Source organism: Mauremys reevesii, linkage group 20 (genome assembly GCF_016161935.1).
Source record: "Mauremys reevesii isolate NIE-2019 linkage group 20, ASM1616193v1, whole genome shotgun sequence".
In the NCBI taxonomy this organism is placed as follows: domain Eukaryota; kingdom Metazoa; phylum Chordata; order Testudines; family Geoemydidae; genus Mauremys; species Mauremys reevesii.
Window position 1 is genome coordinate 7965153 of NC_052642.1, and position 22833 is coordinate 7987985.

Here is a 22833-nt window from a genome sequence, read left to right on the forward strand (position 1 = left end):
TCTGAATTATTTTCCAGTAGCTGATTAAGATTAATGACACTTAAGAAAACTATTTATGGCTTTCCTTTCACCAGTTGGTTCAACAATAAAGCCCTATTTTGTGGCTTCCTGTTTTTGAAGTTATGGGCCATTGCATTTCAATGGGATTTCTTATTTACATAACTATCATTCCCAAATGACCTAATAGTGTTTTACAGATGTTAACCCTGAAGACCTCTAGGCTGGACAGTGGGCAAGAACAATCATTTTACCGAATGGGAAATAGGGCAGAGAGTCTTGCTAAAGTCCTGGTACAGCCAGGTACAGAACACAAAAAGTTCTGACTCTCAATCAGAACACCCCAGTCTATTGTAGAATTGTTGGTTACAACTGTCTTCGCTGGAAGGGAATGGACAAATGGGACACCTGCACTTACATTGTCCCCTAGACCATCCACCATTCTAAAGACTGCAGGAGGAACTTAGACCAGGCTGTCCAGATGGTGTCTGCTTAATTGGTAAACCAATCTTAACCACGCTTGTAGAGGGCAAAGATGCAGTCTTGCATACAAGGTTACATAAGCCGATGCTGCTCTCCGACCCTGCAGTCTGAGGCTCATTTGGGCCTGAGGGGGACACACAGATTATAAATAGTTCAGAACCTCTCGAGGAAGAAAGACCTTCGCTACCAGTAGTGCTGGAACTAAGGGTGCTACCATACCCCCTGGCTTGAAGTAGTAATAACAAACACCAAATACATGGTTTCCACGGTTTCCATCAGCACTCCCACTGTAAAAATTGTTTTAGCACCCATCTTTGCTATTGTAGAATAGAGCAAGGCCCCGATAAATTCCAGTCTCTGTGTGAGTACCAGTGTTGACGTGTCTTTGTTCAGCGTAAGTCCTAGAGCGTCAAAAAGAGAGAGAATGAACTGGAAATGTGCAACAACCTGATGATGGAATGTGCCACATGTGATGGTGGCAGACCAGGTGCCAGATCTTGCCAGGGCTTAGGCCTCAGTTGAACACTGACAAATTCATTGCTGGAAACCAGTCTGTTTCACCTGTGTGTTAGTACAGCTAAGGTGGCTTTTGAACATATAACAATGTGTTTAGTATGTAGACATTACGAAGTGCTTGTAAGTTGATGAATGCTTTAGTCTTACCTATAATATTTTTATTATATGCTATAATATTTAAGTTTTTGCATATGACTGTAAAAAATTAAACTCTGAATTCAGTCAGGAGTGATCATTTTCTAACCACCAAGAAGGTCTATCAAAACTAACTGGGCCATTGTGGGACATCACAATACAAAGACTTTGTTAATTATCCCTTCACACCCAGAAAAAGGCTACCTGCAAAAGGGCTCATCCCATCAACTTGAATTCTGGAAGAAGGAAATAAAAACAGCAGACAACAAAATGTTTCATCTCTTTTGGTGTTTGGACTCTCCCAGGGCTGGAACTATGACACAGAAGCAGAGATTCCCCAAGGTCAACTTGGGTTAGCCATGAAAGACATTCAGAGCTGCCAGATTACTACAACTCTGTCACCTTTTAAAACCATAGATTCCAACTCATCTGTGGATATGTGCTTGCCTGCTTTAAACGTTGTAAAAACTCTCTAATTTCTTTGTCCTAGTTGATAAATCTTTAGTTAATTTCACGATTGGCTACAAACCTTATCTTTGGTGAGATATTTAAAGTACAGATTGACATGGGGTGAGTCTCTTGGGACTGGGACCAACCTGAATATTTTGTGATCTTTGGTGTCTTGCCACCAATTATCACTAAATCCTGCTTGCCTGGGTAGTAAGAGAGACTGGAATGCCCAAGGGAACTGTCTGTGACTCCACAGTAAGACTGTTATAGTGCTTCAGAAGTTCACATTTGTTACTGAGTTGATGAAGTCTAATTATAGTCTACCAGTTTGGGATCATTGCCCTGTTTCTTGGCACTCACAGTCGTGAGCCACTCCAGGCAGTGTGACACCCCACGCTAGCCAGTCATCTAGGTGAAGGACGATGTGTATATTTTTCCTCCTGAAGAATGGCACCTCTACTGCCATACATTTTGTGAGGACATGTGGGTCTGATGCTAGGCCAGAAGGGAAGAACAGTATACTCATATTGCCTGCCCACTGCCATGAATCTGGGAAACTTCCTGTGATTTGGTAGCACTGTGATTTGGAAGTAAGTGTTGCAAAGATTGAGGGCAGCAAATCAACTGCTGTGATCCAGAAAGGGAAGGTTAGATGATAGGGAGACTATGCAGAAGCTAACATACTGGATGAACACGTTGAGACTGCAAAGGTCCAAAATGGACCTTAGACCACACTTAGACTTGAGGAGTAGAAAATATTTTGAATAAAATCCCTTTCTTTGAAACTGAAGGGAGACTTCTTCCACAGGTCCTTCAGCTTTTAACGCAAGCTGCACCTGAAGCTCTTGAGCAAGCAGATACTTAGCAATGGGTACCTGAAAAGGGATGAGGACGGAGAGTGGGAAGGGGAGATGGAGAGAAACTGGATTGGATACTCCAGTCTCTGGGTACTTAGGGCCCACTTGTCCATGGTTATGGACTCCCACGCATCCAAAAAGTGAGATAGTCTTTTCCCAAAATGGAGAGATGACAGTGAACGGATTGTCAATCACTGGTTTGCTGTCATCACAGGAATAGTCAAAAATCGGATTTCCCCACAGATACCTGAAAATAGGCCTGCTGGTTGGAGACAGAGCTAGAGCTCTGAGGTCTGTGCCTTCTTTTCAGTAATTCCACTTGACTGGGTGGGTAGAAAGGCTGTCTATAGCAATGCTGGGAATGAAGAGTCTTGTGTTATCTCTTCTTGGATATAGGGCCATAAAGCTTTAATAAGCGAAGAAAGGGTCACTCCAAATTTTTTGAACAAATGCCATGTTTCATTAGTCTCATCTGAAAATAAAAAAACACCACCAAAGGGAAGGACTGCTATAGTCTGTTGTATGTTGGGCATGTGACTGGGTCCACTACTCACCGCTAGGATGATGCCTCCTCCTAGTCACTCACGGATATAGCTCATGAGGTCAACGCCGCTTCCCATGGTTGCACGCCATCTCTACGACTCTCCCTCTGGGTCTTTAGATTCTTTCTCGCTCTTCAGGCTGCTGCTGCCTCTTCGTGACTCATCCCTCCAGCCAGGTAATCAAATGATTTCCCCTCTGGGGTTGGAAAGTCTCTTCCTACAGACAAGCTCAGGCAGTCTTCCTATTCACTGCCTCGTAGTGCAACTCCCTCAGTAGCTGGCAGGGGAACCCGAGCCTGCTCTCTACTCCAGGTTCTGGCTCCGGGATCTTCTAGATGTTCCCTCTTAGACCTTATTGCCTTTCCCTGAGTCCTGTCCTACCTTCCCGGCTTTGCCCCCATCTGGGTTTGCCAGCCCAAATGCATCTCCCAGGGAGTGACTGCAGACTTTCCCAGCAGCTTCCTCAGTTTCTAATTTCCTGTCTTTATAAATCCCAGCCCAACTCTTGGGTTAATTAGCCCCCTTCTCAGTCTGCATTAACCCTTTCAGGACAAGTGTGGGGGTAAACACCCCATCACAGACACTATACCAGAATTATATAACCCTGAGAATCTTCTCATTATGATTGCAGAGGCATAATCTTGGAGGAACTATCTGCAGCGTCCAATGCAGACTGAAAAAATGTTTTCCAACTAGATGGTCTTCCATCATGAAGGTTTAGAACTCTTTCCTGGAATCCTCAGAGAGTTTATCTACAAACTTTGATAGAGCCTCCCATTTAAGTAAATCATACTTGGCTAACAGTGCCTGTTGATTAGTTGCTGGCATTTGTAGAGATGAAGTGGAATAAATCTTTGTGTCCAGTCTCTGAGGCTCTTTCCTTGGGGACTGATCTGAACCTCCCTTACCTTGGCCTCTCATTGGCACCCATGACTACCAGGGAATTTGGAGCTGGATAAGAGTCAAAATACTTGAATCCCTGGGCAGGTACATGGTAGTATTTGTCTAGCTGTGGGAGACAGTGACCCAGGTGTACTCCATAGGGCTTTTGGTGGCTCCAAAAGGGCCTCAGTAATCAGGAGGACTACCCTTCCTGGGGTTGGCTCCTTTGCAGAATATCCAACAGCTTGTGGGTATTCCCCTGCAAGAACTCAGCTTCTATACCAAGCAGAGAGGCCATTTTTCTAGCAAATCCTGACAGGATGTAAAATCTTCAGGGACAGGTGACGATGAGCCTGAGACCAGCAAGTCCTCTGGGGAGGGCAAGGATAAATTTACGAGAGCCAGTGTAGCCGCCTGGAGCAAAGCTTGTTCCATCAACAATGGCTCATCTTTCTGGGGTGGGTGTTCAGCAGGAAAATGCCTGCTCACTCTTCCAGCACACAAGACTCTAACATGGATGGCTCCAGAGACATCCTCCTGCAGCCAAGTGGAGATCAAGATCTGGAGGATCTAGTGGGGGCCCCACAGGTTCCGTACAATAAGACACTGGAGGCAAAACTGTCTCAGGCCACACCAGCCTCTCCTTACTACATGACTGGTACAATCTGGCACCAAGGGTCTTCTTCTTGAGGCGGCCTGGATGATTTACTGAACTTCGTGCACCACAGCAGGGATGGGGAGAAGCTAGAGGGGGCCCTCTGAAATATCAGTTGGCATAGAAGGTACCAAACCCAGTGGATCTACTGGGCGGCCCAATCTTTCAACTCACTTCAGGACAAAGACAAAAGCAGTACTGGAGGTGGCAGCATGGTCAGTATCGCAAACACCTCCTGGGACATTGAAGGTCTCGCCTCTAAGCCTGGTAGAAGAACAGGCTTACCAGGTGGCAATGAATAGCCCAGTGTCAACACCCAGACAGACTAAAGCCTCAGTACTGGAGCCCCAGATGAAGGCACAGTCGGTACCGGTGCTGAAAACACAGACAGGGCAGTTTTAGATTTTCTCTTAACCGGCATCAGTGATGGTGCTGGCAATAGTCCCTGCCCCAGTGCTGACAAGGTAGAGAGCCCGTGGAGAGTCAGAGCCAACAGGGGTCCTGCAGACTCCTATATCAGTGGTGAACCAGGGACAGACAGAGCAGGTTCTTCGTCACCTTATGTACCTGTGAGGTTGGAGGCACCATGTGCAGAGTGGGAACACTGTCCATCAGTACCAGACTTGACATCTGCCACACAAACAGATCCAGAGTCAGTGGAATAGAGCCGAGAGTCTCTTGTCTCGGTATCAGGAAGATACATGCTGACAGCCCAACTCTACCCAGGTACCTGGTGAACCTTCGTGCTGCTCCGATCTCCTCTTTGTGGTGGAAGATAAGCCTCTTTTACAGCTTGAATGGCTTCTATCAGTCTTATGGGTCCTTTTGCAAGGAACCCCAGGAGAGGAAGACCAACTTCTCCTCATTCATGGAGGGTAGATGGAGTCCAAGAGTCTGTCTGAAGCCTGCACCATGGTGGATGACTGCATGTGGGCAGAGCAATCCAGGGCCGGTGTCGGTACTGAGGCAGGCCTCACTGCCTGTTCCAGGAGGTGCTGTTTGAGACACAGATATGTGGAGATCAGAATGCGCTTCTTGAAGGACCAGCAGATACTACACATCTCTGAGACACAACAAACAACAAGTGTGGGGTCACTATTAGGAATGGACACCCCACATAAAGGCCGGAGAGTGCTGAATGCCCCCACTGCTCAGCACTGCCACTAACCACACTAACCCAACCAAAGCAGAAAAGAGAAAACTAAAACAGTAAATAAAACCCAACTATTTACAGGATTATCAGCTAACTGTGGCACAGAAGAGACCATAAGGAAAACCACATGGGGAGTTCAGATTCAGGCCATGAGTGGTAAGAAGGAACTGAGTGGGTACAGGGCAGCGCCGCCCTTATACAGCCTCGAGAAGGGCCATAGGAGGCATAGGGCATGTGTGCGCCCCTCCCCATTTGGTACTGCTGTGGAAAGTTTTTCTGGCTCTGGCACACTGGGCACACACACACACACCTGAATGGAATACACATCTGCATCCTTCGAAGAATGTATTTCTTTGCTCTATTTTTTCCAGCTTCTCTTCTATAAAAACATAGTTGGCAGCAATTTTTGTATAATCATTTTTTATTGTTTCCCGTCTAGTCAGTTACACTACTCACATGTTTAAAGTTAAGCATGTGTGTTCATCTTCTCAGGATCATGGCCTTAAGGCCAGATTTTCAAAGGTATTTAGATGTTGCAGTGCTCAGCGTTGCAGATTGAGGCTCCTAACTTCAGTTTTCTAAAGGGATTTAGGCACTAAAAACCAGTGGAATTTAGGGTCCTAAGTGATTAAACCCCTTTTGAAAATGAGACTCAGATTCCTACATAAGGCATTACAATGCTGAGCATCCTAACACCTAATACCTTTAAAAACCTGGGCCTTACTCACTTCCCTTGTTGTTCCTATGCATCTTTCACAGAGCAGCAAGGTAAAGAAAAAACATTTTTAAAACAGAAAAACATGATTTTAGAAACCATAAAAGTCAGCGGAACTACACCTGCAGAGCAATCCCTGGCCTCTGCACTCCATTACTATTAGCAGGAGTAGTATTACAGTAGCACCTAGTGGCCTCAACCAAAATTGTGCTAGCTGCTGTACAAATACATAGTGAGAGACTGTCCCTGTGCCAAAGAATTAATAGTCTAAATAGATAATGATGGGGAGGGAAACAGAAGCAGAAGCAGAGAGAGGGGAAGTGGCTTCCCCAAGGTCACAGAGTCTTTAGAAGAGAACTCAGGTATTCATATCCTGAGTCCCAGTCAAATGTCTTATCCACAATGCCTCTTTAGGAAGCAACAGCACCCAAGATGTATTAATGTCTCCTAATGGTTATAAAGTTCAGGCTAATTTCTTTGGACAGACACTGTAGTTGCCAGGATAAGTTATTTCATCTCCCATTCTATATAACATCTTATCACATTCTTATCTGCAGATCTTGATTTAACTGTTATCATCCCTCCCACATTCCCTCTTTCTTAGCCCATTTTAATTTTGTTCTTTTATACAAGATTTTTTAAAAGCTCATCTCTGCATACAAGATTCTGGGAGTGTCAAGAAATGGAAGTATTATTTCTAAAAATGAATGAGATGTGAGTCATCTGATGAATAAGCACATTGGAGCTGAGAGTCTCATTCAGTCTATGTGCAAGCCCAGATCATTTCATTATCTAAATCACTTGTCCATTTTATATGCTAATGCGCCAGCGCTCTGGGGCTGGGAACAGGCTCCCATTTCACAGACCCTGGGGTAATTGCCGCTGATCTCATTAGGCTGAGATAGGCAGCACGCTCCTTGAAATCTATATTACAGAAGACGTGGACATTTACATAAATGGCTGAAATTTATTATTTATCAACTTCAGAAATACATCAGATGTCACCCAATATTTGGTTTAAGAGCCACACCAGCACATGGTCCTGAAAGTCACCTCTATTATCTCCAAACCATTTCAGACTCAGAAAACAGAGGCCTTCATCCTGCAAACAAATCTGCCCAGATAGACCCTCATCTCCTCAGAGCACCCCACTTAAAGTCAGTGGGGATCTATGCAGTTGTAGGTTCGAGGCCAAAGCACTTAAAGGCTACATAAAACTTCTAAGCATTAACATTTAAAAATTAAGCTCAGACATGCTGTGCATCACACAGTAAATGAAGAAGGGTACATGGGGGCTGATGGGGATAATTAGTCTGTATGACATGGTTCACTGCGCAGTGCACAATAAGTAGGTGGGGTGGTTAATTTCTCCAGTTTAGTTTAGTGTTGCAGCAGAAATGCATTTTAAAAAAAAGAAAACATTGTGAAATAATTAAAGTTAGATTCAGATGATTCTGGGGCAACTGTCATAGTAGGTTAATATTAAGGCAGGCATCTTTGGACCAGATTTTCAGAAAAGCTCAGCACCCCAATTTGCTGAGCTCTTCTAAAAATCTGGCCTTTGAAAGTGACCAGTCCTTTAAGTTTCTGTCTTGATCCAGAAAAAGAATGGAAATTCCTTATTAGGGAGTGATCTTCCAATGTGCCAGTGTCAGGCTGGTTACATTAACAGACAATAATAATACTTGACTCCTTTCCTCCAAAAGTTCTGAAATCACTTTACAAAAGGCGCAAATGTCTCTATCAGTCCCATTTTAGAGAGGAGGGAAACCGATTCATGGTGAGAGCAAGTGACTTGTCTACCGTCACACAGCGACTCGGTGACTAAACCATTAGTTAGCCCTCTCATGCTCTTGGATCAGGATGTTGCAAGTCTCAGCCCTGCACTGGAACTTGGGCTCAAGCCCATTGCCAACACTGGAGTACTAAGGGGGCGCTTTATTATGGTAGTGCCTTTCTTTGGATAAAATGTCAAATCAAAGGTTTTTTTTGTCCTTCTCTTCTGGCCATCCACATGGAAGTAAAAGATCCCAAGCACTTTTTACCCCATCAAAAGCCATATCTTCATTACAAAAATTAGCTGTTACTTATGTGTGCAGCTGCAAGCACAGTCAAGGAGAAATGGGTTTCGGCACCATTTTCAGTAATCATTGTTAAATGGGCAGGTGTCACAACCCCCACAATGTACCAACAACATGGTCTGAATTTAGGCTCTTCAGCATAGTCCTCTACTACTTAAGTTTAGTAGATGGGAGCAGTAACAAACACCAATCATCTGAGGATCAGCCACTGAGGCGGACATGTAACACACCGTTCAGTGCGTTACACAAGATTTAGCAGACAGGTCAAAGTCACCAGCATATTATTGATATTGCCTTCAACATTAATCATGTCTGATGTGCTATAAAAGTCCCAGTGAAGAAAGAAAAGCAAAGCATTTATTGTTATCACAAGGCATTTGGGCTGTAATTTATTTAACACAGCTGCAAACCACTTCCTCCTCTCTCATTCACACTAAAGAGACCTTTTAACATAACCTCAATGAAAGGGCAATCATCATCTCTCCTGATACAGTCATAATGCCATAAGATCTGTCAAGTTCCCCACTGGGATAACCCCTTTACGTTTCTATCTCCTTCCAAGTCATTCTCGCTCAAGTGCCAAGTCAATACTATACGTCCACTGGCAGCCTCAAAGTTTCCTTGCCATTGCATAAGGGAGTTAACGACTTCTAGTAGGATTACATAACTGGCAGAATTCCACTGTACTTTGAACTGGTGCTTCTGGCAATAGTGAAATATGAACCCGAGGAAGGGCAGATCCTCTGAACAGACAAGAAGCTGCACCTTGAGAAGAGAGGCTAGCGGAAAGGAGCTTAATTCTGTCAGGTCTTGTTAATTCCGCAGTCTTCTAGACTGTTGCTAATGTGAAGGAGAGGCTAAAACCATGGAAGGACAGAAGAGGAATCACACAAGCAATTAAGAGGAATATCATACAGGAGGCAATGCACTTCTGGTTTCAGGATAAATGATCATACCCCAATGCAACCTTCCTTTCCAGGATGGGAAATCAATGGAAAAATACTTCTAAAAAGAGAGCAAGTATTTTGGGTCTGTGGTTGGAGGATGGTTTCTATGCTAGAGCCCTCAGCCTGTTCCCACTTGAAATCAATGGCAAAACTCCCAGTGAGGCTATAACACAGGTACATGCTTAGGACCCAAAAGAGAACAGAAAGCAACCACACTTAAGAGAAATTCGTTGATCACCAGGAAAGCTTCAAATCCCTGAATCTGTCATCACTATTAGGGCCAGCTTCATTCCTGATTTAGAGTCCTCTGGCTTTAGTGGGGTATGTCTGTCCCTTTGTCTTGAGGTAATCAGCAGCAATTCAAGGGAGACCTCTGCAGTCACTCACATAAAAAATGCCTAATACTGGTAAAGTGAAATCATCCTGTTCTGTTACTGTTGGTCTTAGCACACAGGAGCTGGTTGTATAGTGTGGCCTCTTGCATCTCTGATGATCACAGCGTAAAAGAAATGTTGTCTTTGTCCATGCTGGCCAAAAACAATAGGTTGGGGGAGAGTGAATTATAACAGAAGCCAAACTAAGTCAAACTTTTGTTCAAGTCCAGGTTACTTCTAGTCAGAGAGCCAGATTCTCAGCAGGTGTACATCGACATTGCTCAGCTGACTTCAGTAGAGCCATGCCATAGTAATGCATGAATTTAACAAGATTTGAACTCCATCAATATAGGACACACTATGTTTTACCTCAAACATGTGTGGATTGTGCTTCATGGTTTTCGGCCATGCTTCCATGGTCGGTTTGATGGGACCTTTGCAGGTAAGTGTCACTCTGATGATGGTTTTTCACTCTCTTCTCTCATGCTTCCTTTTAAATAACTTCAGGTCATGGCTCCAGTTTAATTTAAGACCTGGTCTACTCTACAAATTTACATCAACCTACATCAACTTGTTTCAGCATAGTTTTGCACGCATCTACGCCTAAATCTGTCTCTTGCTGACATACACACCCCGCTTCATTGACGCAATAATACCACCATCCCAAACAACGCAGAGCCGAAGTTGACCTGCTTCTGTGGACATAGTGCAAGTGTAGACACTGAATTACCTGTGTCAACCCTAACAGTCCTCCAGAAGTTGTCACACAATGCCCCATCTCTGTGACAGCAGTTGCTCTAATCAAAAGTTTAAACTCCACTGATCACAGATACTGGAAGCCCCCTTCCCCTTTACAAACCATAGCATGTTTCTGAAATGCTTTATCCTGGTTGCCCACCTTGGCAAGCACACCTACTAGCCCATCTTTGCTAGCATCCATGCAGAGAGCTACCAGACATGCTCCTGCCTGTTGTAGGGCAGAAGAAATGGATCTCCTCGCTCTGTGGGGAGAAGAGGCATACAGACATCTACATGCAGATTGCGCTGGGGATGCTACCCTGACCCTGAGGTACAATAGGATGAGACTCCATGCCTGGTGAAAGCCAAGAAACTCTGGCAGGAATATCAAAAGATGTGGGATGACAAAAGGTCATAACAACTTCAAAACATCAAAAGTAGTGTTACAACACATCTCTGCTACGATGCATACAGAAAAGTGCAATCTAATCATGGCTTGGGAGGCAGAGAGTTGTGATTACTGTTCCTAATTACTGCAGTTAACACAAAGGAGCCCCAACCCAGCTGGCCTCTAGGAGCTACCGCAATAAAAATGTTAAATTAAAAAAAAAAAAAAAAAAAAACTTTGCCCCTAGATGGCCTGATCCTAAGCTCAATGAAGTCAGTGGAAAAATATCCTTAACTTCAATGGGCTTTGGACCAGACCCATAATATCATCACAAGCAGAGAAGAGCTATTTGCAAAGATAACCATTTGTAAAAGTAGCCATTTAAAAAAATGCCAAGGCATTTTCACCAGCCAGAAACATTTAATATTTTTTAACCAGGGAAGTGCTCACTCAAATAGTATGGTAAACTCTAAAATATCCTAAAATAAAGAGAGACAGACAGATAAGATATATGCTGAAGCCAATCTTTGGAGCAATACCACTTTTGCTTAGATGGGCAACTATAAATTCAGAGTAAACTTAACTCTTGTGGGAATGGGCACAACAAACATTTATTGATTGTTAAAACAAACCTAATCAGGTTCTCACCTTGCAAAACAGGGTCTCTAATATATACATTGTACATCTGCAGAGAAATAATGGCAGAAGTCCCACATTTGCAGTAAGATTCTGTTTACAGTCTCAGTGTTTAAAGTGCAAACAAAGAGACAGTGTCACTGTCAACAAAAAAAGTTTGGCTAAAATTTAAGTTTTAGAAAAACAAATCTTTTATTAGTATTATTTATTGACTACCATTCATAGAAATGTTTGCATGGGGGAGGCATGGGCTGCATGCATTACTATTTTGAGTATGGGAAGAGAAAAGGCTTCCATCCCTTTGCAGCCTTGACTCTACCTCCTATAGATAACAGCAGTACTGGTTCTCCTGTTGTATTATCAACAAATATTTGGACCCATTGTGCTGGGCACTGAACAAACATGTAGTTATGAGATGGCCCCTACTCAAAGAGCTTACACTTAGACAAATCCAGCAAAGACTGGGAGAAAGGAAGGATTATTATCTCCTTTTTACAGATGAGAGAACTGAGGCACAGAGAAATTAAGTGACTTGATTAAGATCACACAGGAATCCTATGATAGAACTAACAATTGAATCCAGATCTACAGAGTCCCAGTTTAGTGCCATAGCCATAAGACCATCCTTCCTCTCTTTTGGTACATTATACATTTTTGAGGATTATCAAAGAGATATAGTTTTGTCTCTCTCATGATCAAGGAGCAGAATACCTGTTTATTACCACCATTTTGGATCTATTTTTCCAAGTTATTAACACAGACATGACAATCCATAACGTACAAATCTGACCATCAATGTTTTTCTGCTTCTAGTTTCACAATCACCATTCATGTTTTGTACCATAGTCTGTAAAAGGACAGAGATTGCTTAAATTGCAAGTTTCAACCGGAAAAAAATTAACCATGTTTCAATTTAAGGAAATCACTACCACTCAGGTCCAGTTTTGGGGACTAGATTCTGTTCTCGGCTAAACTGGTTTAAGTCTGAAGTAACTCCAAAGAAGCTGATTGTCCAAATTCTCTGTGGACTTAGATCAGTGAAAGTCAGGACAGAATCAGTCTGTTTTCTACTACAGATAGGGGCGTCTCTGTATTTTGCTGCCCCAAGCACAGCAGGCAGGCGGCTTTCGGCGGCATGACTGCGGGAGTTCCGCTGGTAACACGGATTTGGCGGCATGCCTGCGGGAGGTCTGCCAGTCCGCGCCTTCGGCGTACCCACCGCCGAATTGCCGCCAAAGCCATGGGACTGGCGGACCTCACGCAGGCATGCTGCCGAAGGCTGCCTGACTGCCGCCCTCACGGCAACCAGCAAGCCGCCCCTTGCAGCTTGCCGCCCTAGGTACACACTTGGTGCGCTGGTGCCTGGAGCCGCCCCTGACTACAGAACAGAATACAGTAAAGAGTCTGTATAGACACTAAGTTAAAAGAAGTGTATAGTAGTTTTCCGTGAAACTGGGTTAATGGCATTCAAAGACAAGCTTTCCTGTACACCGCTGACAGGTAAATGGATAGCAGGAATGACAATCTGATGAAAAACAACATAATGCACTCCTCACTTTCTGTCAATCATGTGTTCCCAAAAAATCTCTAAATTAGAATTAAATGCTATATTGCCACCTCCGCATTCAGAATAATTTTGTTCAATATGAAGCTTTTTTCCTATGTAATCTTCATTCTTTATATTTCCACTCAAAAAAAGAAAAAAAAATTAAAGACGTTTATCTTGTACTCTGTCATTCCACAAAAGAGAACGGGATAATATTTTTTAATTAACTTATCTCCAGCGTTACCAGGTCTTATTTATTTCAGTTTATTTGGCCAGGGTGAAATTCACCCTCTGCACAGAGAGCTAGCAAAAGGCCTAGGCATCTCTTAAGTGTCAGATTCCCCAGCACTTAGGGGGTGAAATCCTGCCCCTACTGAAGATGGGAGGAGTTTTCCCATTCAATGGGACTTCAGTAGGACTCTTAGGCTAGGTCTACACTGGGGGGTGGGGGGGTGTCGACCTAAGATACTCAACTTCAGCTACGCAAATAGAGAATAGCATAGCTGAAGTTGGTGTATCTTAGGTCGATTTACCTGGCCGTGAGGACAGCGGCGAGTCAACCGCTGCCACTCCCCCATCGACTCCGCTTCTGCCTCTCACCACGGTGGAGTTCCAGAGTCGACTGCAGTGCGATTGGGCATCAATTTGATTGCGTCTACAGTAGACGCGATAAATCAATCCCCAATAGATCAATCACTACCCACCGATCCGGCAGGTAGTGTAGATGTACCCTTATATGGTAGTTTTCCAGCTGTCCTTTAAAAAGAAAAATCATCAAGGATTAGATCTTTAATAGCTGTCTTTTAGTTCCGACTCCGTAAACCATTTAAGCACACTGGATATAAAATGTTAAGTCTGTCAAGTGACCTTTCCTTTGTATTTTACTTGACTGTTTTATAGCTAGATGGAAGATGGAAAAAAAACCATGTTTGAGATTCGATGGAAACTAGTGAATTGCGGAGGATGGGTTTGTTTCTTGTATTGTTTCAACACTTAAGGTGGTTGTTCACTTGATACCTTTACTTATATTGAACAGTACCGTACCAAAAGTCTTACCCATGGGGCTACTTGTGAGGTAAGGTGCTACTAAGCATGAGTAAAGATATCAGAACCTTGTCCTTACTCAGCAGTGCTTCTAGCACAGAGCATGACACCTGCACTGAATATCAGTTCATTTCCAGGTGCAGGAAGTAAGAGTAGTTTTAAAGTGCTTAATAGGGTGGGAGCTGCCTATTGAGAGACCACGTCGCCCTTTACATTTTATACCCAGGACACAGAGATCAGCTCTGCTGCTTGAGTTAACAGTCCTCTGAGTTAAACATCAAGGAGATACCAGTGAAAGGGTCACTTTCCCCATTGCTCCAACATTCAGGGACTGTGTTTGTTGATCCTGAGGGAGCACAGCGATACTGCCAACAAGCAGCGTTCAAACAATCAGGACTCAGGTCCCCCAAAATCATGAGATTGGCTTAAAAAGTGTAAGATACAATAAAATTGCAGGAGTTGGCAACACTGGCACAGCAAGGTGCTTTTATTTGCTTAGGCTTTTGCTGGGGAGGCAAGAATCAGGGTATTTTGGGTCTTGCTGAGGCTTTAAAAATTGGGATGTGTCCTTTAACTGCTGGTTGATAGTTTGTCAGTTGTTAATATAGGAAGCTCAGCATATGCCCAGAGTGAATTTCACTCCAGTGCAGAAGACCAGCACGAGACCTATACATCACTTAAATACTCAAAATAGGGTGTAAGTGGGTCTCAAGCATTGCATAGGCCTTGTGTTGACCCTCTCCACTACAGTGAATCTCCTCCTTAGAGTGACAGAATTAGTGCATATTTACTAATAAATACTGAGCACATTACTGATCTAGATTTTATATCTATATATTGGGTCAGGAAATCCACCTCAATATTCCACCTGGTACTTAATTCCTTAACGTCTTCTTGACAGATTCTTCTCATTTCCAAATAAAAAGTGAATTAATGTTCTTACCAGTGCTGTTAATCAAAGCAGCAAAGCCTCTCTGTTCATCGTGCAAGACCAAGGTGACTGCTCTGAGGGATTAGCTGTTCCTGCATTTAGTTCTGTAAAGCGTTTATCTCAGCTGTGTTCACAAAGGCTGCCTATGAAGGCAGAATTCCTCTAACAACACTGATGTGTGACTGTGGCCATAAGGCTCTGAGAGCACCACTGGGGTGGAGATGAAACGATAATTGCACAGGCCAGGTAGATATGCAAGTATACCTCAACCACAGAGCTCTCCTGGGACACAGAGCTAGTCAAAGGACAGCCAGGAGGTAATTTGGCACACACCGCTTCTATTACTGAGTTCCAGCAGATGCAGATACTAAGGACTTCAGAAGGGATCAGCACCTGCAATTGGGGCCAGCTTTTCAAAAGAGCTCAGCATGTTAGGTGCACATTGGATGCCAAGCTCTTTTGAAAAGCTGGTCACAGGTATCATAATTGGAGTGGCTGAAAAATCTGACCCCAAATGTTGGTGCTGAGCTCTTGAACACCCTCCCCTCCCCCCGGCACTCTTTAGAGGAAAAAATGGTCCAAATAAAGTCATTGGCATCTGTCCACAGGCTTTAATATAAGTTGGACTGGGCCCTAGATAACAAAATTCTTCATCTGAGTGTTTAACACAGAGATAAGACCATAAGAAGCTATCTATTAATGTAAGAGATGTTACTGGAACTAAAAACCACAAAACAGTCATCATCAGCTACTACAGCCTTTCTAAGGACGCTATCAGTTGTAAATCAAACATTCTCTTCCCAGAGTTACCATAGCATCATTTTGATTATAAGCAAACATTTTTAAACTCCAATTTTTCAACATGGATGTTCTGTTTGTTTTTGTTACTGCTCCGGTGTACTGATTCCCCAGATGAATTTCACTCCCTGGCTGCCTTGCCTTCTTGAGCAGGACTTCACATATTCATTGGTGCAAGCAGAAGAAATTCAAGTTTAGGATTTGCTTGTAAATGTCTCAACTGCAGGAGAAACTAACATTTTCCCTTTTACTCATCAAGAAACTCCGCTTGGGTGGGGTTGGAAATACTTGCAAAGCCTTGAACACATAAGGCTCAGAAATTCCAGACCTGTGGGTTTTTTCCAGGCTTCTAGGTTGTACCACTGGCATCTCTCAACAATCGGCTCAGTGTGAATGGAAAAGATCACTGAAGTGTCAGGCCTGCCCAGCTGCCTACAACCACGGAGTGTGCTAGTAAGACAGCAACTTAGCTCGATGTCACAATCTGTGAAGCATCAAAAAGAAAAACAAGAATCTAAAGTGAGCACCTCAATTTCTAAAAGGGAGTGGAACTTGATCAGAAAATCTTCACGGGGATGGGAGACACAAGGCTATAAAGAAGGGTGGGGTGAAACAATGGAAATTAGGCTATCTGAAGATGAAAATAATGTACAAGTGCTCTGCATGCTTTTAAAATTAGTGCAGGACTGGGTATAAAAGCCAGCACTTCCCTTCCATTCTTGCAAACAAGTTATAAATAAGAGACATGCTGGGTTAGCTAAACAGCTAAACTCAAGATCAAGCAGCTAGGTGGCACAGTGAGTTCTGTAGATCAGTTTTTCCTTTCTGGAATCTCCAGTTCAAAATCTTCTTACAAGTGCTAGCTAGTTTGGTGACCTTATTCTGATCGCCACTTGTGCACATCACAAAAACCACCAGAGGGACATGACTGGCAATCTCTGCTCAAGAGGTGCATTGGACTCAAACAGCAAGGGTGTTGCAGACTAAACTGTCTAAGTTGTGTGGTGGAAGTTTGCACACCACTTGTTTGCATTAGTGTGTAGCGCAAGAAAGTGTTGCTGGTCCTTCCTCTTGTATATCCAACATATTCACTGACCAAGTTTAAAAGAAATAAAAATCCTTCAGCGCTGCTGTGTTTTATTTTAAATCATGCTCAACTGCGCCCCAGTGATGCGCTAGGTTATGTGAGACCCTGAAAGGTGACTGCAGCATGAGAAGATTTCTCTGAAAGACATCAGACAATACTATGGCCTAATCCCATTCGCGCTGAACTCAATGGGAGTTTTATTTTGACTTAAACTGCAGTAAGATCAGGCCCTAAATCTGATTGCACTGCCTCAGTTACCAGTTCATGCCGAGGAGACCAGCCAAACTATTAAACTGATGTAGATTGGTCTTGCTCAGAACTACTGTCAAAGTCATGCTTGGAACGATGCCATGTACATGTGGACAGCACTAACATTTGTGAGCTAAAACAGAGGGCCATTCTGCATACTAGAATTCAGTGCACATGAAAGAACATCTAGAGGTATTCACTTTGACATTAAGACGAGACGAGAGCATCAGCTGGTGTAAACTGGCATAGCACTATTGACTTCAGTGGAGTTACGCTGATTTACACCAGCTGAGGATTTGGCCCTTAAGATTTATGCCCAAGTTTTCACATTACGTGGATGTTGCATTTTTTTATTTTTTTTTTAATAAAAGGCATGTTTCTACAGGACAAGAACCAGGCTGTGTTTTTTTAATTGAGTGGCCATTATCATTCTCTCTCCCCACCCCCCAACACACACCCCTTTCCTCTGCCCTGCAATGCACTTAAATAATGGCCAGGATAATGGAGAATTTGGGACAACCATGTACACCTCTTTTGGAGATGGCTACAGACAATTGCTTGTGGCATATAAATTACTTTAATGAAGACCACTGGGCTTGATGGTATTGAAGAATGAGAGCTGATGTGATGCATCCGCTGCTCTTTCAAAGTTTCGGAACGAGTCCCCAATGATGGAAAGTGACTGGGGGGAGGAAAATTGGCAGCTTTACTTGACTATGAGACAGCAGGGATATTTCAGGCAGCAAGAGATTTCCATGCAGAAGCCCAGAAAGAATCACCGTCACTCCCCCAACTCATTAACTTTGCACCATTGCAAGCATGGCATGTGACTCACTGGAATTAGGTTTATATTAAACTCACAAAACAGATTGTTTGGCTGTTATATAACTCAAGTAAATGTTAAAATACTAGAATATGTCAGTCAAGACGCTGGAGGAGCCTGCTTTCCAGATAAAGCTTGGCAACGTAAAAGCCACGGAGACATGGTAATGTATTGTGGACTATCTGCTGTATTTCACAGAGAGGAAGGATGCCTTTGGGATTAAGGCACAGAACTGGGACTCAAGAGATCTGGGTTCAATTGCAAGCTCTGCCAGAGACTCCCTGTGTGACCTTGGGCAAGTCACTTAATTTTAAGAAGAAAAAATAATACTTCCTTTGTCCGTCTTTTCTATGCATAGTGTACTCTTCAAGGTAAGAACTGTGTCTTTACACTGACTAGTATTATGGGGCTATAATTTCAGTTAGGGACAACTGTAATAATAAATGAGGAGGAGGAGTTTAGATGTAAATTATTCATACGATTCTTAAAAATGAAATGGAAAAACAAATAGACAAGAAGGTGCTGCTCCCACTATGGCCCTTCAGAATGAAATTCTCTCATTGCCACAGAATAACCTTCTAGCTATTACTGGTGTTCATTGTGGGGGAGAGAGGAAAAGAGGGAAATGGCTGGAAGAAAATGAAGTAGTAAACAACATGCCACACAGCAATGTGACCTCAGCTAGACGGCTCATACTAATTAATGCTCACTAGCCAGTCACAATCCAACAAACTAAGTCAAATGGTGTAAAAAATAGAAATGAAGGGGCAAAACTTCAGATAGCATCAATTAGCATAGATTTATCATGGAGTACAATCACTTTTTACTCTGCCTCCATCTTGGTTATACCCAGTCAGCAAATACCTCTCCCTCAGCACTTCCAAGCTTTCCAACGCTGTGGCACACAATTGCAGAAGAAACTGACAGGATTGTGTGCCTTCATGAGCACCATCACCTATCTCAAGTGGTAAATAACAACATGCAGAAATATTGTGAGTGAGGAGAACTGCCATGGTAACAACGGACTTCACCTGCACTTCCTGGGCCAACAAGAGGACTCTGAAAGCAACCGAGATTCGGAAGTGTCTTTGCTTGTGAAAGAGGATTGAAGTCACTCTGCTTATTTTGCTGAATCTGTCTAATGATTGATTGCCTGCTATTCTAGTGTCCAGCCATCCAAGCAGCTGCTGATTAATCAGCAGCTTGCAATAGGATCTCATTCCCATTACAAGAATTTTCTTAGTCAAGATTAGATCCACAATTACACAGAGTGTAATGTTTTGCATCTTGTTTAGACACTCAGTAAAAAACACTCTGCTATTAGCCCAGCTGCTGTATTCCTCTAACTTCATAAGTGCCATTAATACTAATACATAGGGCCCAACTCGCTCCTCTCTTGATTAACTACGGGGAGGTTACAAGACTGGGGGAGTTGCATGATAACAATGAAATTAAGGAAACATTAGGGAATAGTCATATAAAGCACATTTTAAAATTTGCAAACACGAGTATTCGTATTGGAAATCTGTCTCTAAGGCTATGTCTACACTAGAGACTTTACAGCGGCGCAGATGCATTGATGCATCTGCGCCGCTGTAAGATCTCTAGTGTAACTGCTCTATGCCAATGGGAGAGAGCTCTCCCATCAACATAATTAAACCACCTCCAACGAGCAGCGGTAGCTACGTCGGCGGGAGAAGCTCTCCCACCGACATAGCGCTGTGAACACTAACATTTATGCCAGTGAAATTTATGTAGTTTGAGGGGGTGTTTTTTCACACTCCTGAGCGACATAAGTTTTGCCATCCTAAGTGGTAGTTAGACATGACCTAAGATTTAAAAAAAGCTACCGGCCAAAAAATTATCCAAATAAGTTATTTGGCAAATCATTTCTAAATCAGAAAAATCCCTACCCACTCACAGACAACTCTATCAGATTTAGGGAATATTCAGTAAAATTAATTACAAATTATTTGCCCTGTTATAGCCACAGATAACCAAGCTACTGTATCCCAAATGCTTTTCATTTATTATACCACACATGTAAAAGGAAGCGGACAAAAACTGTAGAATCTAGGGTCCCAATACAGCCAAAGAAATAAACAGCGTAAGGTTAACTTAAAGGCTGCAATACAGCACTATCTTCAATGGGGTCTACTTTTATGTGCTTCAAGTTAAACATGAGACTCCATGTATTGAAATAAACTGGAGAATATCATAACTAATTCAAATACAAAACTAAAAAAGGGATTCTTCGACTGTAAGATGTAGACCTACAAAGAATAAAGAACTGAGTATTGAGGAAAACGTACTGGAAGCACTCTTTTGCTACAAGGTATTAATTAATTATAATTATATACTTGGTGCTCTTTAAATATAAACATATTTTGTTCAGCCTGTAAAGTAGGGCTGAGCAGAAATCCCATGAGCTGACAAACCTCAAATAAATGTTGGAAGAATACATACAAACCTGGAGCCTTAACATTCTAACTGAGTTGTTGGGTATTTCCTGCTCTGTAGGGCAATGTCATTCATTAACACCAAGTTCCTGTAATGAAGGTAAGCAGTGTAAACAGCAACACTCAGTGGCTTTACTATAAACTCACAGTAGTAAATGTAAATATGTGGTGGACCAGTTACTCCTCATGTAAAATAAAATTCTACAGTATTCTAAAGCAACAATCCCAATTCCTTCAATATGGCTACTATAAACTGTAGTGTTTTGGACCATTATTTCAAGATATTGTAGTTTGCTATAAAACAGGGGTCGGTAACCTTTCAGAAGTGGTGTGCTGAGTCTTCATTTATTCACTCTAATTTAAGGTTTGGAGTGCCAGTAATACATTTTAACATTTTTAGAAGGTCTCTTTCTATAAGTCTATAATATATAACTAAACTATTGTTGTATGTAAAGTAAATAAGGTTTTTAAACTGTTTAAGAAGCTTCATTTAAAATTAAATTAAAATGCAGAGCCAGGACCTGGGCAGTGTGAGTGCCGCTGAAAATCAGCTTGCGTGCCATAGGTTGCCTCCCCCTGCTATAAAATAAGGATGTTTTCCCCAATGCTGTGATATTCCCCAGTCCATGCAGCAAATGTTTGTATCTAATGTATTGGTCAATACTTGGGATTCAGACAACGGTGGCCAATTACTAGTGTAGCTGCACCAGTCCAAACCCGAAGTGTAGACAAGGAAAGCTCCAATTTGCACCAATGGAGTTTATTGAAACTTTTGTAAACTCAGCTGGTGTAAAGGACAGATATTGTAATCTGCACTTCAGATTTGCACGTGTTCAGCTCTATTGGTTGCTGGCTACCAATGATTGAGTCAGGGCTAATCCCAAGTACTAGGGTGACCAAATGTCCCGTTTTTATAGGGACAGTCCTGATATTTGGGCTTTGTCTTATATAGGCCCCTCTATTTCCCCCACCCCATCCTGATTTTTCATACTTGCTATCTGGCCACCCTACCAAGCACGGACAAGGGCCTGAGAAGCACTGAATTTGTTGTGATCAAATTTATGTTTTGTTAATTATTCAGTGTGCTTGGAGAATGAGATAGGTGCAATGAAAGGGAGAATTAATTTAAAAAATGGCAAAAGCAGCTTGGCCTCACTTGGCACACAGAGGTGAAGGCAAACCCAGAGCCTTTTATCAAAGGGAATGAGATTTACTTTCACTTTCCCACTCCTACCTCAGGCCTAGATAAATTCCCTATCTTTCAGCTTTGTTGATCTGCACTTTCGGCTGGCGATTAAATACAGGCACTTGCTGTATTTACTTTGCTTCTCCCCTCACACACATTGGCCACTTTAATGATCTGAAGCCCGTAGATGGGTTTGATCATTCCGCCCTGTATCAATGCTTTTACTCTGGGACCCATCCAGTGACATTCTCAGATTGTACCTAATAAAGGGGTTTCTCATGGTCCCCTTCTGCAGGCCCCTCTTTGTGGGGACAAGAGCAAAACAGTAAAAAACTGGGTCTCTCCACCACACAAGTCTTTTGATTTTGGCAAGGGTGAGATTATCTATACACTATTTTAATGACTGCCAACAGGAAAGAGATTTGAGGCTGGCCCTGCAGCAAGGCCGAAGAGCTACATGTTATCTAGGGGGTATAGCTGGCTTGGGTGATGTCCCCGATGGAATGGGATAATCCTCAGCATGTATCCACTCAAATTGGACATGGAATGACAGACAACGAAAAGGAAAAGCACCTTCATGTAAGAAGTGCAATATGATAGCAGCAATAACTAGTTTCAGTGGGAAATCTGGCTTTCCAAGCTTTCAAGTGGCATAAACCATTAATTTGTAACATTAGGAATTGGTAAAGTATCAGCTACTATAAGCCATTCCTGAATTGATCTGGAAAACAAGCAAAATGGAATTAGAAAGAGTTTTACAACAGGATTCTAAGCAACCTGCAAGATAGAACCATCTTGACAAGCAATACAAGTGCTCTAGAACCCTCAATTGCCCATACCTCCCAGGGGTACGTAGATCAAAATCACATCTCACAAAAAAAACTGGAGTAGAAACATATTGTATAGATGTGGTTCATAACACTAGGAGAGAAGCTAATTTAATAAAGCATGATTCATGGGATATGGCATTGGACTATGGAGTGTATTCCTTATTACCGATTTACTCAGATGAGTCACTGCCTCAGTTTTCCCATCTATAAAATGGAAATTATATGTAATCCATAGATCCTAGTATGTTTCACAAAAGTGGCTAAGAGTACTGTATATGTGCTAAATTTTACTATCGGCAACAATTTTTGCCCTTGAGAAATTCAACACAAT

At 42.6% G+C, this 22833-nt stretch overlaps 1 protein-coding gene across 9 annotated transcripts in view; it reads right to left on the minus strand.

The window, feature by feature from the left end:
• The window catches only part of CAMKK1 (calcium/calmodulin dependent protein kinase kinase 1), a 163288-nt gene that overhangs the window by 115839 nt on the left and 24616 nt on the right, over positions 1-22833 (minus strand). For 2 of the 9 annotated variants that reach the window (XM_039507856.1, XM_039507854.1), the window contains exon 2: positions 5248-5512. The exons of 5 other annotated variants lie outside the window; for them this stretch is intronic. The gene's annotated coding sequence lies outside the window, so the exon portion shown is untranslated. Of the gene's footprint in view, positions 1-5084; positions 5173-5247; positions 5513-20497; positions 20559-22833 lie in introns of those variants that run through there. 2 more of the 9 variants (XM_039507857.1, XM_039507855.1) reach the window with 2 other exon arrangements.